Source organism: Nylanderia fulva, unplaced genomic scaffold, assembly GCF_048542155.1.
Source record: "Nylanderia fulva isolate GAGA-0341 unplaced genomic scaffold, ASM4854215v1 Scaffold32, whole genome shotgun sequence".
In the NCBI taxonomy this organism is placed as follows: domain Eukaryota; kingdom Metazoa; phylum Arthropoda; class Insecta; order Hymenoptera; family Formicidae; genus Nylanderia; species Nylanderia fulva.
Window position 1 is genome coordinate 1250005 of NW_028190390.1, and position 18574 is coordinate 1268578.

General features: G+C 27.9%; 1 protein-coding gene across 8 annotated transcripts in view; it reads right to left on the reverse strand.

The window, feature by feature from the left end:
- Window positions 1-18574, reverse strand: part of ERR (estrogen-related receptor) — a 37185-nt gene that overhangs the window by 9006 nt on the left and 9605 nt on the right. The gene's annotated exons all lie outside the window — the stretch shown is intronic.

Genomic DNA, 18574 nt, shown 5'->3' on the forward strand with positions numbered 1-18574 from the left:
CATGTGTTAATATAAACTTGTTAAATTATTAAAACAACTGAAAAAGATTTTACATAATAAGTATATTTTGTTTTATATTGGTGATAAGATTTATCTGTTAAAATTTACAGGAAAAATGATTTTTTTATTTTATAAGTGAAGATAAAATCTAAAATCAATATATTTTTAGTTAATTTTTACATTAAAATTATGTTAATTTTACACAAAATTTATTTCTAATTACCGGAAATTGTGCATTTATTTTGTGTTAAAATATTAACACAGTATTTAAGTCCTCATTTAACACATCCATATTGTTAAATTTAACACAAACTTTTCAACTATGTATAATAGGTCTTTTAATTTTAAGAGATGGAATATAATAAACATATTCTTCTAATCACAAGTGAAAATAAAAAATAATAATGTGATAAAATAAGATCAAATATTTTAATATAGTTAAATATATAATATATTAAAAATATTCTATATAGTAAAAAAATTGCAAGATTTAAAAAAATATCAATATAATCAAATATTATAAAATTATCAATAGTGATGCATTTAAGAATAATGTAATATAATACTAATTAAAAATAAAATTATTAATAATAAATTTTTATCTTATCTTTGAAAAATATTTTATAGTGTAAATTGAAAATAGATTTCAGTGTGCAAAAGACTAATGTGTAAAAACTGATGTGCGAGAAAAATTATACTAATAATATATTTATCAAAGATAGAGAGATACGACAGAGAAATTTTTACGAGATAAATTTTTGTACAAACTTATTGAATTAAAAATCCATCAAATTACAATATGCGACACATGTATATATATGATGTAACAATTAAAATGTAAGAGCAAGGCCACTTGGCAACGCTGGAAGAAATATACGAATAGATTAGCTGCGCCCTAAATTAGGGCGTCGTCGGCGAACAAAGTAACGGTGAAAGGATTGCGTAAGTTCCCCCTTCTTCCCACTTAAAACCGCACTCTTCGGCATCGTGTGTCGTGTGCCAGCGGGAAGGCGAGACTCGGAATAGAAGGGAAGAAACGGGAGAGGAGCATCTAGTCGACCTTGAACTTGATTATATTTTTTTTCTCTTCATCAGATGGCTAAGTCGCGCCTTTGCATTCGAGAGGCTCGATCGTATCGCAAGCTGATCGAATCGGGTGAGATCAGACGTCGCCGCTTGTGAGTCAGAGGCATCCTTTCGAAACTCGATCGGAATTTCAACCAGACAAGAAGCGCGAGAAATCAATCAACTTCTGATTAGTAGTCCCAACACGATTCAATTACATTGGTAATTGTCGCAAATGGAAAGTGGACTTTGAAGATAAAGATGAGAGACAGAAACGACTCTCTCTTTCAGGTCTATCGAGAATAAGATCGGAATGATGCGAATTGTTTGCCACCGTTTTAGTTCTCAAAAAAGTTTCACAAAGCTCGTTTCCTTGATATCAACTTCAGGATAGACCTAGCCTTCTACTTTGCTGGATCTATCTAAGGATAATCCTAATGTGGCTTATCCGAATGAGCAGGATAGACGGTAAAAAATCATACTAAAGTTGGTTTTCAATCATACCAACCGAAAAAAATTTGTGACATATCTAAATTTATCTGAATTCACAAACGCAAGATTATTTCTAATGGAATCATTGACTGAATGAGGTAAAGCTAGAGCATATTGGATTTGTTCTTTATTGCTGCACTGGTGAACCAGTGCAATAAGTTAAAGTGAGACAAATATATTTTGTTTCATTCCAACTTACTGTACCAGAGTGCACTAGTTCATCAGTGCAACAATAAAAAACAAACCCATTAAAATTATGCAATGGGCGAAAGCAGTCAGATGAGTCACAAGTAAGATCATCCTTAAACTACGGCAAACTCACTGGGGCAACTTTTTATTGATGTTTTATGTTTCTTAAAAAAAGTTGCTAGTTGTTGTCGAAAGTTTTTCAAAGTTCCTTACTGTTTCTAATGTCTCCAACACGCGTCAATAAATCGCGAAGGATAATAAGTGTTCCTTCGGTGTAGACCTTTAATTTTCAGTGACACAATCGCGGTTAAAACGGGAATGGAACAAAATCCAAATATTCCTGTAATTATGTTGCTTTAGTACAAATTTGTTGTCGCAAGCTGACATATGTCGAATTTTAAACCGTTTAGCAACAATAAGGAACAAAGAGTTTGTTCATTGTTGCTGCACTGGTGAACTAGTAACCTAACCTAATCTAAAGTTCACCAGTGCAGTAATAAAGAACAAATCCAAAAGTTGCTGGTTGTTGCTCTAGTGAAAACCTAGCTTTAGGTGTAAATAGGGCATAAAGGGCAACCTAATTTTAAGTGACACAATCGCGGTTAAAACGGGAATAAAAACAAAACCCAAATGTTCCTGTAATTATGTTGCTTCAGACAAAAATGTTGTCGCAAGTTGACATATGTCGAATTATTTTGAAACATTTAGAACAATAAGGAACAAAGGATTTGTTCTTTATCGCTGCACTGGTGAACTAGTGACAGTAAGTTAGAGTGAAACAAAGCATACTTGTCTCACTTTAATTAATTGCACTAGTTCACCAGTGCAGCAATAAAGAACAAACCCAAAAAGTTGCTGATTGTTGCTCCAGTGAAGATCTAGCTTTAGGTGTAGATAGGGCATAAAGAGCAACCTAATAGACTCAGAGTACAACCGGTCCTAGGTTGGTTACAATATTCTAGCGGGACAGGTTGCGCATGTATATACAGAAGAAGAGAAGGGTTGCATAAGTATCCTCCCCCCTTCCTCCTTCTCTCTCTTCCGCCCTGATTCGATCCATGTTCTGATTGAGAGCTTGAAAGACGGGACACCGAAGAAAGACCAAATGAGAAACAGAGCGAAAGAGAGAGAGTGAGAGAGACGCTTCGGAACAACTCGCCGGCCTTGAACTTGACTTTTTCTGCGGGAGAGCGAGAAGCTGCCGCGTTCGCGAAGGCCGCGGAGCCACGCCATCGCAATTTTAGATGCCGAGCACCAGCGGAAACGGCCGACAACGCGGGGCGGCCTTGGGGCCTCTCAATCTCGTTTTATCTCGCTTTATCTCCTCCTCTTCTCTCTGTCCTATCTTCCTGCTGCCTATACACGTCCGCGAAACTACTCGTTATTCCTCTGCGCGCCGAAACGACACACATTATGCTGCTATCATCGACACCTTCTTCACCCAAAATTAGTGCTTGGAAAAATTGGCCGATGTCACCTCGAAGGATTTTCCTGGTTACTTCCTCTAGATGGAATTTTAGAATCTCGTTTGTCAAATCATACGAAGACGCGAAATCATCCCAAGTATCAGTTTCATCCCAATGATACTTCCTCGAGAGGAATCGAAAATCATCGGAAAATATTATGATATTCATTGATTTAAATAATTAACAAATTTTTTTTTATATATTTTCTTCTATTTTATTATAATTAATTTCAATTATAATAAAATTATATATATATATATCATCGGAAAATATTATGATATTCATTGATTTAAATAATTAACAAATTTTTTTTTATATATTTTCTTCTATTTTATTATAATTAATTTCAATTATAATAAAATTATATATATATATATATATATATATATATATAGATTTTTTTCTCTCTTTTGTACAATCAAAACAAGAGATTAAAATATACACTATATATTTCATATCTTCTATATCAGATTCCTATATTTTTTTTCCTTTTAATCGGTAAACTCGCAGAAAAATATTGATGATTCAGATCGATTTCAATTATAATAAAAAAACTCGCCCTCTTTTACAATTTTCTCTTACTATCATATTAATTTCAATTGTAATAAAAATTATTAAAAAAATATAATATAATAATTAATATAATAAATATAATACATAATAAAATTATAAAAAATATTTATAATAAAAGTGGTAGTAATTTAATCAACCAACTCTGGCTATTTAATATATCTTTATTTAATATTCACGACGTTTCGGCCATGGGTTTTGGCCCTTATCAAGTGCTACAAATTAAGGTAGGATACATATTAATGTGTGGAAATAATTATTGTTACTCAGTTACTTTTTAATTAATTTTTTAATTTTAATTTTCTAATAATTGTCATTATTATAATTTGTAGCACTTGATAAGGGCCAAAACCCATGGCCGAAACGTCGTGAATATTAAATAAAGATATATTAAATAGCCAGAGTTGGTTGATTAAATTACTACCATTTTTAATTATCATCTGGTGACTTCAGAGATTTTTACATCATTTATAATAAAAATTATCATAAAATTATATATATATATATATATATATATGTATATATATATTAATTCTTTCTTTTTTATACAATAAAATAAGATTAATATTTTCATATTTCGTAATATCAGATTCCTATTTCTTTTTTATATATTTAATTGCTAAACTCCCTTTCTAAAATATATCGGAAATTTTAAATCTGTTTTTTATAGAAATAGCAAAAATTTCGCAATCAATTATATTTAAAAATTCTAGAACCAATATGCTAATTTCATAGAAATAATCACATAAGCGAGAAAAAGCTTTTTCTCTGACATAAATAAAAATGAATAAAATAAAAATCTCTGGCATAAATAAAAATGAATAAAATAAATAAAACAGATAGACAAATCTGAGTAGATGCAGGAAATCGTAATTTCAATACAATAATGCAATATCGATTGAAAAGTAAAGTTTAACGAGGATTGAATTTGGTTGAAATTACGAGGAATGAAAGTTGCATTTTGAAATTCCTAATCACAGCTGCAGGAATATTAAATTATGCCACAAGAAAAATCGTATAAATCTTATTCTCGCACTTCTTATTTATACATATAAGAAAAATCGAAAAATAGATTAAACTTCTTCGGAAATGTCGCACTTGTTACGTATGCAAATAATAATTTTCACTGATTTCTCGATGAGATCTCATTAGAGCTTCGCACTCGACGCTATCATCGGCGCATCATCTCTCGTCAATATACTATATAGTCCAATAAAAATAGAACTTCAAAAAAATTATAATCAAACTGAATTTTTGTGGAGATTATACTTTTAATTTTACCATTATCCTTTTTTTCGTAGAATTAACCGTTTCGAAGATATAGAGCGAATTAAGTCTAAAAGAGAAAATGTGCACACTACTATAGACATTGCAACTTTACCGCACGTTTTACTAAAAAACGATTAGTTATACAAAAAAAAGAATAAAGACCTTCTTCGTAGAGAATTTTATGAGCTACAATTTCGATAATAACAATTTTTCTCGAAAAATTGATAGTTTTCGAGATAATGGCAAGAAACTAAAATTTACCCCCTTTTACTCCCCATAAAAAACGCCCTGGATGAAATAAAGGGTACTTTTCAGGATTTCATTAGAACATCGAAATAAAGGTTCTTCACAAAAATTCAGCTCGATTATAACTTTTTTTCAAGTTTTGCCCTTTTCAAGTCTAATTTTACTGGGCTATTACAGAAGACGACCGATTACAAAACAGCTGACATGTACACCAGCAAAACAGAGCACTGCGTCGAACGACGATTGTACGAGGTGCGAGAACGCGCAGAATATCGCCTATACTGCACTTAATTAAGATACGTCGCGATTAACACGTCAGTCAATAAACAGCTCCCTATCTGTTGCCAGGTGTGATATCGGTCGATAGTGCACGATTCGCATAATTGTCGCCTAATGTCTCTTCCTACCGTGCATTCACTTTCCCTCAATCGATCTGCATTACGTAACGTAATAGCAAACGATTTTCAGGAGCAGAATTTCAATTATTTTTATATTATTATTATTTCAGAAGCAAAGCCTTTCAATAATTTATTATTATTACTATTATTTATTATTATTATTATTAATAATAATTATAGGAGTAAAATAAATTATTATCATTATTTTTATCTCATTATTAAAATTTTTTACAGATAAAGTCACATTTTCCATTAGTATTAATATCTCTAATTATAATTGATAATTAATATCTTTAAAAAGCAATTAATTTTATCTCTCTTAAAATCTATTCTTAAAAAAAAACAAATTATTACTAATAATTATAGAAGTCAAATCAATTATTATCATTAACTTTTTCATCTCATTATCAAAAATTTTTACAGGCAAAGTCTAGCCACATTTTCTATTGGTATTAATATTTCTAACTGTCACTGATAATTAATATTTTTAGAAAACAATTAGTTTTGTCTCTCAAAATCTATTCTTAAAAAAATTATTACTATAATAATTATAGGAGTAAAGTCAATTATTATTTTCATCTCATTATCAAAAATTTTTACAAGCAAAGTCTAACCACATTTTTCTATAGTACTTATATTTCTAACTATCAATGATAATTAATATTTAAAAAAAAAAACAATTAATTTTGTCTCTCTTAAAATATATTAAAAAAAAAATTACTATAATAATTATAGGAGTAAAGTCAATTATATTATTTTCATCTCATTATCAAAACTTTTTACAGGCAAAGTCTAGCCACATTTTCCATTGGTATTAATATTCCTATCACTGATAATTAATATTTTTAGAAAACAATTAGTTTTGTCTCTCTTAAAATCTGTTTTAAAAAAAAAAAAAGAAACAATTAGTTTTTTTTTGTGCAACGACCAAAACGAATCATTCGATTTTACTATGACGAAACGAAATCCCCGACGTGCACTCGATTATTTAATATCTCGCAACAAGTCGAACAATGTTATCTATAAATTATTATAATTGTCCGAGGCCCGCACGTGGTCGGAATATCGCGAGTGTATATGTATACGTGGGCGGTTACGGAATTAGAATGTAAAAAGAACAAATCGATCCCTCTCGAGGATGAAGACCCTGGGTCGCGGTCAAGGCTGAGGCCTTGGCGGGAATTACGCTCCGATTTCGCATCGATCTTATCCAATAAAAATAGCGCGATAACGCAGGCCGTAGTAATCTCGCGGTATTAAAACCTCAGCGAGAATAACCCCTGTACGTTCTGAATATAATTCGTTGTGAATAGTGACTTCCGCGTCAGACCGAGCGCCATGAATCTTTTAAAGCTCCTTGGAGCTTTAAATTTTTAAGAATCTAAAAATCGTGTGAGAGAGAGAAAGAGAGAGAGAGAAGCAACAATTCAAATTGAATAAAACCAGATTTAGCAGTTCGTTACACCCTTCGCTTTCTGAAGAATATAATTTCGCTTAAGATAAACATATGGAGGGACAGAGTTTAATTCTGAATGGCTTGTTTAAGCCGTTAAGCTCGAGTCTGCTATTTTAAAAAATTCATTAAAAGATTTATGAAAGATAATTTTAATTTTTAATATACGTGTAGAATTTTATTTTTTTTATACATCTTTTACTTACCTATTATATTAAGAGGATGCTGCCGTAGTTCTGTTTTATCGACTTTAAATTAGGTTAGGTTAGGTTCACTTTTTATTGAATAAACAGATTGAAAAATCTTTTGATACAGGCTTTTAATCTCATTTTTATTACTTCTGTATTATTCTTTCATGTCATCTCTATTGAGAGCGCCGTATTTTGTGCACAAATAAATTGCAGAACTTTTGTATTAAATAAGTATTGTTACGAGCTGATGCAAGAGGCCGATAAAAACTGTAATTTTTTAATTTTTATTGTTTTTTTATACGAAATTACAGCGCTCCCCATTTATTATTATCAGAAGTTTAATTGTGGAGAAGGATTTTTCAATCTGTATAGCCAATAAAAAGAAAAGCCCTTGAACCTCAAAGTCGGTAAAACAAACATGGTCAGCCCTTAAGGGGATCCTGAATGTCCTTGAGAAGTCTGTTGTTTTTTTCCTGTTTTATTCCTGTTTAAACAATCCGTATAGCCAATAAATAGATTTATAGTTTATCTAGCCTTACATTTTGTCGATAAAACTGGAAAAAACAACAGACAAGGATGTTTAGGAGTCCCTTAATTAGAAAGACAATTATTTATGCGAATGTGTTCAGATTATTAGACTCAGATATTTTTGTTTTAATAATTTTAAAAAATTAAGTACAGTAAAAAAAATGTATTAACTTGGCTAAACCTTTCAAGTATTATTTTGTTAATTGAATATGTGAAAATATTTAAATTAAATTAATTCTTCAAAATATTGCCTATAATACACAATTATTCAAATTTATACAAAAATAACATCATAAAATCAATTAATATCGCAGTAATAATAATAACACAAACATCAGTGAAATCTTGCTGATGCAATATGAGTTTCCACCATTAATAAAGATATTTGAGAATATAATCTCTAGGTAAAAAAATTGCAAAGAAATCTTCCATCTTTTATTTAAAAAATAATAAAACTTAAGTATATGTGACTATTGAAAAAGCTAAGAAAAAAGTAATGGTAAAATAATTTCAACATAAAATATGTTTGAATCTAATAATATAATTTAATGATATCACATCCATATTTTACTTTTATATTAATTATGAAGACATAATTATTATTTATTATACATCAAGGTATTTTTATTTTATTAAATTTTGTCAATATAAACGTAGAATTTTTTTATCAATTAAGTCTAGGTGAAGTCTCGAATCGGTAGACAGATCAGTCTGAAGATAGACCTGCCGAATAATCATTTCGTCTCGCTGCTGGTGGGGAACAGATAATAATCAGTCTCCGGAGAAAAATGTTGACGAGGAGGCCAAGTTTGAGGCCGTGAGACGTCGATGACGTCATCTCAAAGAGGAAAAAAAATAGAAAGAGAACCGTGCAAATCCTAACCTTGGACAATGAAATAATCGGACAGGTATACATATATATATGTCCTCGATTTCGAAACAATCGACAAAATTGTCTTATTATTAGCATATAAGAGCGTAATAATTTCGCGAGCAATTATTTTAAATTTTGTAAATTATAATTAAGATTAAATATAATTATAAGCATATTTAATTATAATTATATTATAATTAAACAAGATTTCTGTACTGATTAATTTGTCAAAAACGAGTGAGAGGAAGCAGATATTCGTCTCGTAAATCTGTGTTTACATAAGAATAGAAGAAAAAAATGTTAAGTACATTTGAACTCATAAAATGAAAAGTGCATCTCTATTTTAAGCCTTAATTTTTTTCTAACACATTAATAAAACATTTTACGGTGTACATATTTTTTATTATTAACTATGAAAACATACATATATCTGTATGTATATATGCACATGTATATAATAGTCTTCATAATTAATATAGCAGTAAAAGATATTAAAAAATAAAATCCCACGAATAGTAAAATTATTGTCTTATAGAGTTTTTAATAATTTTTTTCCCGATATATATACAAAATGATAATGATCTTCATATCTAATTAATAGTAAAAGATATATAAAAAATATTAATAATTAAAAGATCTATAAGAAAATAATTTTAATATGCGTGCGATTTTATTTTTTACATATATTTTATATTATATATAATTATAAAGACAATTATTATTATTACATACATATAAAATATAAAATTATTTTTAAAAATATAAATAATATATAATTATACCAAGGAAAATTTGTTGATTGAATAGTTTGTTAACTTAAATAATTCAATTAAATATTATTTTGTTAATTAAAAACACAGAAATATTTAAATTAAATATAACATTAAGGACTAATTTTTCCAATTTTTTCGTAAGTTTTACCTGACAGGTAGCATATTTCCGTTTCTTTTCAGATAAGTTCTAAAAAAAGAAATAAAGATATGCTACCTATCGGGTAAAACTTACCAAAAAGTTGAAACAACCGGCCCTAAATCTTATAAAATATACATATATATTATATATTTATTTAACTTAAATGCTAATATATATTCAATTAAAAGAACAGTAATTTAGTCAAGACAACAATTTTTTCAGAATATATAATTGTCTCCATAATTAATAATATTAAAAAATATATAAAATATATATATATATATATATATATATATATATGTCCATCGGATTTTTTTGCTCCATCTTACTTAAGTACATCGATATATGCGTTAAATTGGCCACGCATCCTATGTGTGCATGTACTTATTTCTATTTAAATACTCCGCGGAGTAGCCTTTTTTTATGACATGCGTTTATCTCCCTCCCGCCGTTAATTCAAACAAGGTCCTGCTCTAATTCCGGAAGGATTTTAGGAAAGGATATTCTGAAAGATTTTTGTTATTTTTTTAACAAAGTGTACACTAAAAAAATGGTTAAGTTGATTACACTGTACAAAAATATGTAAAATTACAATATAAATAATGAAATTGTATATTTTTAATTTTACATTTATTATTTATGTAATTTTACATGTTATGTAATATATTACATATTTTTTACACTGTAAAATATGTAATATATTACATAATGTGTAAAATTACACTGTAAAAATTATGTAATATATTTTTAGTATAAAATATATTATAATACATATTTTTTACAGTGTAATTTTACACATGTAATATATTACATATTTTATAGTGTAAAAAAATATGTAATACATTACCTAATTTTGCAGTGTAAAATATATTACATATTTCTTACAGTGTAATATATTTTACATATTTACATTTTACATGTGTAATATATTTTACACTATAAAAAATATGTAATATATTACATAATATGTAAAATTACATAAATAGTAATTGTGTAATAATAATTATGTAATTAAAAATATACAATTTCATTATTTATATTGATTTATATTTCTATTTGAATACTCCGCGGAGTATCCTTTTTTTATAACATGCGTTTATCTCCCTCCCGCCGTTAATTAATTAATTAATTCCTGAACGATCGCACACACAAGCGGGGAAATGTGCAGTTTGTGTATCCCGATATATATACGTAATTTCTTTTAGTTGGACGGATGAATGCATCGGCGCGTCAGCGATCGCGATGCACGTGTATATATATATATATATATTATATATATACTACAGCGGCGACCTTCGCATTGCTACTCTATCACGACCACGTTCCGCTTCCTACCCGCGGTAGCCACTTGTTTATGCGCAACTAACGATGTGTCGTAATGCCTTTTTCAATAATCCGCGAGGAAGAAAGAATTCGCGCGCGAGCGTCTCGACACTTTCGCGCGCGCGAGATCAAATCACCTGGATTTTGCAAATTATCGCCCAAAAAAATGTCCACATCATATTTGCGTCCATTATTGATCGCAAATTAAATTATCCGAGTACAACCCTTTGACTTATTTTCCTCTCTATACTGAAAAAAAATTGGTAACTTGACTTCACTGAAAAAAAATTTAGTTAAGTATTTATTTCAATACTGTCAAATAAATCATTTATTTGAAACTAATAATATTTATTTGATATAAAAAATATTTATTTATATGTTTAATATTTATTTATTTATATATAGGTCGCAAATTAATTAGCCGAGTTCGCAATTTTTTTTGTATTTTGAAATAATCAACCCTTTGACATATTCTCCTCACTATATATTAAAAAAAAATTGGTTAACTTGACTGCATTGCAAAAAATTTAGTTAATTCTTATAAGTACACAGAAATAAAGGAATCCTTGATTAAAGTATATTTTTATTCTTGAACGCTATTTGATTGATTTAAGCATAAAATGCTCTTTGTAATCACAAATTTTCATTTGCCTTAATAATAAATAAGTTTGTGTGAAGTATATTTTATCCTTAAGATATATTCTTGTTTTAAAAATCGCATATGGTAAAAACAAACTTAGTCACATTTGAACTATTAGAATTATTACATATACTTGAAAGTACCGCTTATATCCGATGCTAACTTGCCACTTGTCCTTGCAATATTTATAGGTAAATTTCAGCTTCAACCAAGAATATTTTGCACTTTGTTTTAAGGATAAATTATCCTTTATCCAAAATTATTTATATTTAGCGCTATTATAAGGATAAAATATACTTGAATCAAGGCATATTTGCATTCTTTCAAGGATACTGTTTTTCCTGTGTATTTATTTCAATACTGTCAAATAAATCATTTATTTGAAACTAATATTTATTTGATATGAAAAATATTTATTTGATATATAAGAAAATCCTTTTCAAAACAAATTAATATTTATTTGTTTCAAATAAATGATTCATTTGACAATATTGAACTAAATATTTGTTAATTTAACAAATCTTTTTTCAGTGTAAATCCTTCAATTAAATCATTATTTTAATTAAATGCATATTTAAGTTAAATACACGTTTTGTTAGATTTAATATCAATTGATACAAAGTTTCGCTCGTATATTTTAAATACAACTAGTGATAGATAAAAAGACCAACTTATCGAGCAATTATTAGAGTTGTTCTGTCAAATAAACTTTATTCCATGTATAAACTAAACATAAAACATTATGTGAAAACTACAAACATTCTATACTCAAACTTAAGAGAAAATTACAATCATTATAAAATAAACGTTTCAACCGCACGCGGTCTTTCTCAGTATTATATTACAGTAATTATTAAAAAATACAAAATCATACAAAAATTCCACATAATATCGAAAATTAATGTTAGTTCTTCAATAAGAGTCGAGAATTTATAAGCAATTAAAGCGTGTTTCAATCCGTTATATCCAACAAATGTTCGCCTCGATATAATCTTTGATTTTAATCAAATCTCGAAAAGTTTCATCGTTAATATGCGAGAAATTAATACGTTCCGTAGGCGTTGATATCGTCCTTCTTGACAATTTAACCACGTTTTTTTGCAAAAGTTATTAAAGATGACACAAGACAAGACCAACAATATAAAAAGACACCTCATTTCAAACTCTCAATATTAGATATAAAAAGACACCTCATTTCAAACTCTCAGTATTTTTTAATAATTACTGTAATATAATACTGAGGAAGACCGCGTGCGGTTGAAACGTTTATTTTATAATGATTGTAATTTTCGCTTAAGTTTAAGTATAGAATGTTTGTAGCTTTCACATAATGTTTTATGTTTAGTTTATACATGGAATAAATTTTATTTGACAGAACAACTCTAATAATTGCTCGATAAGTTGGCCTTTTTATCTATCACTAGTTAGATTTAATATGTTATATTTAATTTAAATATTTTTATATAATTAATCAACAAAATAATATTAAGTTAAGAAATTTTTTTCAGTGTTATCGTAACTTTTGATTCTATTTTTCATCATTTTATATGATTTTAAGATGTTTAGGATAAAATGTAAAAATTACGAAAATATATATATAATATATATATAATATATATATATAATATATATTGATATATATTATATACACTAAAAAAAGTTGTTAACTTGACTAAAACGTTCCACTAAATACTATTTTGTTAATTGAACATAAAAAAATATTTAAATTAAATAATACAACATATTAAATATAATACAACGTGTATTTGACTTAGATACTTATATATATTCAATTATAACAAAATAATATTTAGTTGAAAGATTTAGTCGAGTTAATAAATTCTTTTTTTCAGTGTACTTCCCTTTTAAAAAGCCTCCGATAATTTTTTTATTTGTAAATTAGAATGGAAAAATTAATTTCATTGAAAAATGATACGAATCTACCCTTATAAACTTTCTTATCTTTGGATCAAATTTCGCGAAATAAATTGCAATGGCTTTGCAAAGCCCTGAAAAAAATGTAACGTGTTATCGATATAAAATTGCGTCGATATAAATGCACATATATTTTCCTTATCGTACGTTTAGTTGATCCCGCGGCACACGAGGCGGTAAAGGCAGTTTATATAAATTTTACATTAACACGAGATATGCCGATTCATGAGAGAGAGAGAGAAAGAGAGAGAGAGAGAAAGAGAAGCCGAGAAAAAAATCGAAAAACTAAAAATATTTAATGATTATGCAACTATCTTGCTATGAATATTTTTTTTTCTTCAACCAAAATACTGCGGCACAATTTTATTTTTGTTCGAGTCTATAATTTAAGATATCGGCAAGGAATATTTGAATGAATTTCGCTATATCCAGTTCAAAATAATTAACACTAATGTACAAAGTGTTCTGAATCTATCGCACTTGTTTTATCACTTTATTTTTTAGTTTTAATTTATTCGTAAATTTATAATTTAATCTAAAAAAAATTATATAATTTAATCTATAATTTAATCTAAATAATAATTTAATAATAAATAATTTAATAAATAATATAATCTAAAAAAATAATTTAATCTAAAAAAATTTTTTTTAATTTTAATTCAAAAATTTTAATACATCTCAATTTCTTAGATGAGATTATTCTACGAAATTTGTGAATAAATTAGAAAAAAATAAGAAGACTGAATTTCTGAATTAAAAAAAAATTATAATTTTTCGACCAGATCAGTAAATTCATGTACAAATAAAAAAAAATAAAAACACTCTGAATTTCTGAATTTAAAAAAATTACATTTTAATTTTTTAAATCAGATTACTCCAGAAGAAATTCGTGAATAAATTAAAATAAATAAATAAAAGTACTATGAATTTCTGAATTAAAAAAAAATTAGTTCCTTAGATCAGATTTTACTCCAATTGTGAATAAATTTTTAAAAATCAGTCTGCCTCTCTCTCTCTCTCTCTCTCTCTCTCTTTTCTCTCACTCCTGTCAGCGAATATATTGTCTTACGAGTACCAATCACGTGTTCATATTCCAAATATACGATCGTTGGCATAAATTCCTCGTTAACCCCTTGTCAATTTGGCCGAGGAGCGGCATAGCGGCGACGAGACGAATAATATCCATCTCGTTATAGGCTTGTTATCGCTGCTGAAAATATTGAAACCGACAGAGAGTTCAAGTACGAAACTCTGTGAAGTTTAGGCTAGGTTCGTATAAAGAGAAAACGCTAAGCGCACGATATCGATGATAGTGTTAAGCAACTATGCATTCCACGACGTCTCTCGATGACGCCTCACGCACATGGAATTACGTAAGGGTCATCGCGTGGGTGTGTGCATATAATATATACGAAGAGAAGCACATCTCATTACACGATACTCCTGAGTACTCCAGTAAAATTAGACTTGAAAAGGACAAGACTTTATAAAAATTAGGATCAAGCTAAATTTTTGTGAAGACCTTTATTTCGATGTTCTAATGAAATCCTGAAAAGTACCCTTTTTTGCCATTATCTTGAAAACTATCAATTTTTCGAGAGAAATAGTTATTATCAAAATTGTAGCTCATCAAATACTCTACAAAAAAGGTCATTATACTTTTTTTGTGAAATTAACCACTTCGAAGATATAGAGCAAATTAAGTCTAAAAGAGAAAATGTGCACACTACTATAGACATTGCAACTTTACCGCACGTTTTACTAAAAAACAATTAGTTATACAAAAAAAAGAATAAAGACCTTTATTGTAGAGAATTTTATGAGCTACAATTTTGATAATAACAATTTTTCTCGAAAAATTGATAGTTTTCGAGATAATGGCAAGAAACTAAAATTTACCCCCTATAAAAAGCGCCCTAGATGAAAAGAAGGGTTCTTTTCAGGACTTTATTAGAACATCGAAATAAAGGTCCCTACAAAAATTCAGCTTGATCCTAATTTTTATGAAGTCAAAGTCTAATTTTACTGGAGTATGAGTGTACAGAGAGAGAGCTCGAGAGGAATTACGCGAATCCAAAGTTTCTCCTACAATTCGCAAAGAGACTACAGTAATGTCAAAAGTAAATGATACACTTTTTTTCCGCACACGTAAGCATGCAAATAGACGTGAATAATTTTACATGCGCGATATAGAACCACCGAGTTGATTACGAAGGCAAAGTTGATCTATATACTCATCAGTAATTGAACGCGCGATATATCGATTTGAGAGTGATAAAAAAACGAGATCCTGCTCTAATTCCGAAAGAATTTTAGAAAAGAATGTTCTAAAAGATTTTTGTAATTTTTTTAACAAAGTATACACTGAAAAAAATTGTTAAGTTGATTACACTGTACAAAAATATGTAAAATTACAATATAAATAATGAAATTGTATATTTTTAATTTTACATTTATTATTTATATAATTTTACATGTTATGTAATATATTACATAATATGTAAAATTACATAAATAGTAATTGTATAATTAAAAATATATAATTTTATTATTTATATTGATTTATATTCATTTTTTACAGTGTAATCAAGTTAACAATTTTTATACTATAAGAAATATGTAATATATTACATTATCTTTCAACTAAATTACTATTTTATATAAATTGAGCATATATTGGTATTTAAGTAAAATATACGTTTTGTTAGATTTAATGTTATACATTTAATTTAAATACTTTTATATGTTTAATTAACAAAATAGTAATTTAGTTGAAAGATTTAATCAAGTTAACAATTTTTTTCAGTGTACACTTTATTTAAAAAACTTTTTAAATACAAAAATAAAAGTAAGATAAAGCAAGAAACGTTGTTAACTTTTGAAATAGATTAGTCAAGATTTTTATCAAAGAAAAATACACATAGTTGACATAAATTCAGGTCTGTCTTTGACTTTTCGTGATTATTTTTTTTTTAAAGATGACAATTTCATATGGGAAGTGTCGGCGATAATAGAGCTTCCGCTTTACAAAGTATTTATGCAGTCAATTGAAAAAGAGGATGTAAAGTCCTTCCATTCAATCGCTAATGATTCGGGAAGTTATCGGCATTTTAAAGGAAGAAGAGCTCTTATATTTCAATAACCGTCCTCCGAAGTTAAAACAGATTTCTGCGATCGTTTTATTGTATAAAGTATAAAACATTCGCTCTCTTTCCCTACATACACAAGAGGAAAATTTGTGGCTTCTTGTTAAAAACGGTCCACATTAAAATTTTGTGTTAAATATTTAACACGTCCATGTGTTAATTGAACTTAAATGTAAAATAATTAAAACAATTAAAAAAAGATGTAAAAATATTTTTAATTTTACATAATATATATGTTCTATTTTATTAGTGACAAGATTTCCGTTCAAGTTTACAGGAAAAAAATGTTTATTTTTTATTTTATCAGTAGAGATAATAAAAAAATCTAAAATTAATATATTTTTAATTAATTTTAACATTAAACTATATTAATTTTACACAAAATTTATTTTAAATTACTTGAAGTTTTGCATTTATTTTGTGTTAAAATAACACAACATTTGTGTATCCATTTAACATATCCATACTATGTTAAATTAACAAAAATTTCTGTGAACTGTTTATATAGGACATGTGACATCTGTTAAATTTAATACAAATTTTTCAACTATGTAGATAACAGAAAAATCAAACCTAAAGAAAAAAAAATCTGAGCGTGTGTCATTAATATTCATAAATCTCGACAATTGATCCAGATGACACCGAACATTCTTTTATATGTATATATAGACTATATCACTCCTATCATCCAAAAAAGTCTTTCGAAATTCTTACGCGCATTATTTGATGCATTTCAATATCCTATATTAAGGATCTTATCAAAGAAGGAAAAAATTGTTAGTTTTCACTGAAAGAAAAATTTAGTTAATTCTTATAAGATAAAATTAAAAACATAAAATTAAAAATATTAATAAATATATTTATTAATAAATATAAATATATTTATTAATAAATATAAATATATAATAAATATATTTATTTCAATACTGTCAAATAGATCATTTATTTGAAACTAATAATATTTATGTGATATGAAAAATATTTATTTGATATAAAAAAATCCTTTTCAAAACAAATAAATATTTGGTTCAAATAAATGATTCATTTGGCAGTACTGAACTAAATATGTGTTAATTTAACAAATTTTTTCAGTCTTCTAGAAATTTTTCGGCCGATTTTTTCCGCAAAAATCGACTCATTATTACATGGTATCGGATATTATATAATATCGAATAGTTTGTCATTAACTGTAATCCTTCCTGATCGATGGAACGCGCAATCGGGTAGACAAAGAAGCACAACACAAAAGCGAAAGCGACGAAAAAAAAAAATGGCTACCAGCTACTAACTCGTCGAGGTATACCTAACACACGTGTGCGTTTATATGCGTATATGTGTGTGCTTAAGAGAGAAAGAGAGAGAGAGAGAGAGAGGAAACCTGCGATCACAACAAACAATTTTTTCTTCTTCCCTCGATGTTTTCGGAGCCGTTCGCCGCTCACAAAAGATTTTCGATTATCCTCGGTGGGTGGAGATTTTCTCAATAATTTGCGGAGTTATATTTTCTTGTAAAACGCAAATATGTAGGGGAAAAACGAAAAAAAAATTTTTTTTTTGCCTTCAGAAAATTCCAAGGGGAGATCCGTGGAAATCGCGAGTGCGAATAAGAAATTAATCGGTCGAGAGACGCGTTAGATAAATTATCTAACGATCAGACACGTTGTGTAACGTAACGACTCGCTCGTCCGCAAAATAGACAAACAAGTCTCGGGGAGATGTTTAAAGAAGAGTTAATACGTTAGAATTGATTTTAAATATTTATGTGAAAATATGTGTATAAACGCGCGATTAGAATTAATTTTTGTTTATCAACTATTGCAGGGAAAAAAATCTTGTATATCGAATTTATTTCATATATGTAGAGCGAAAATAAAATC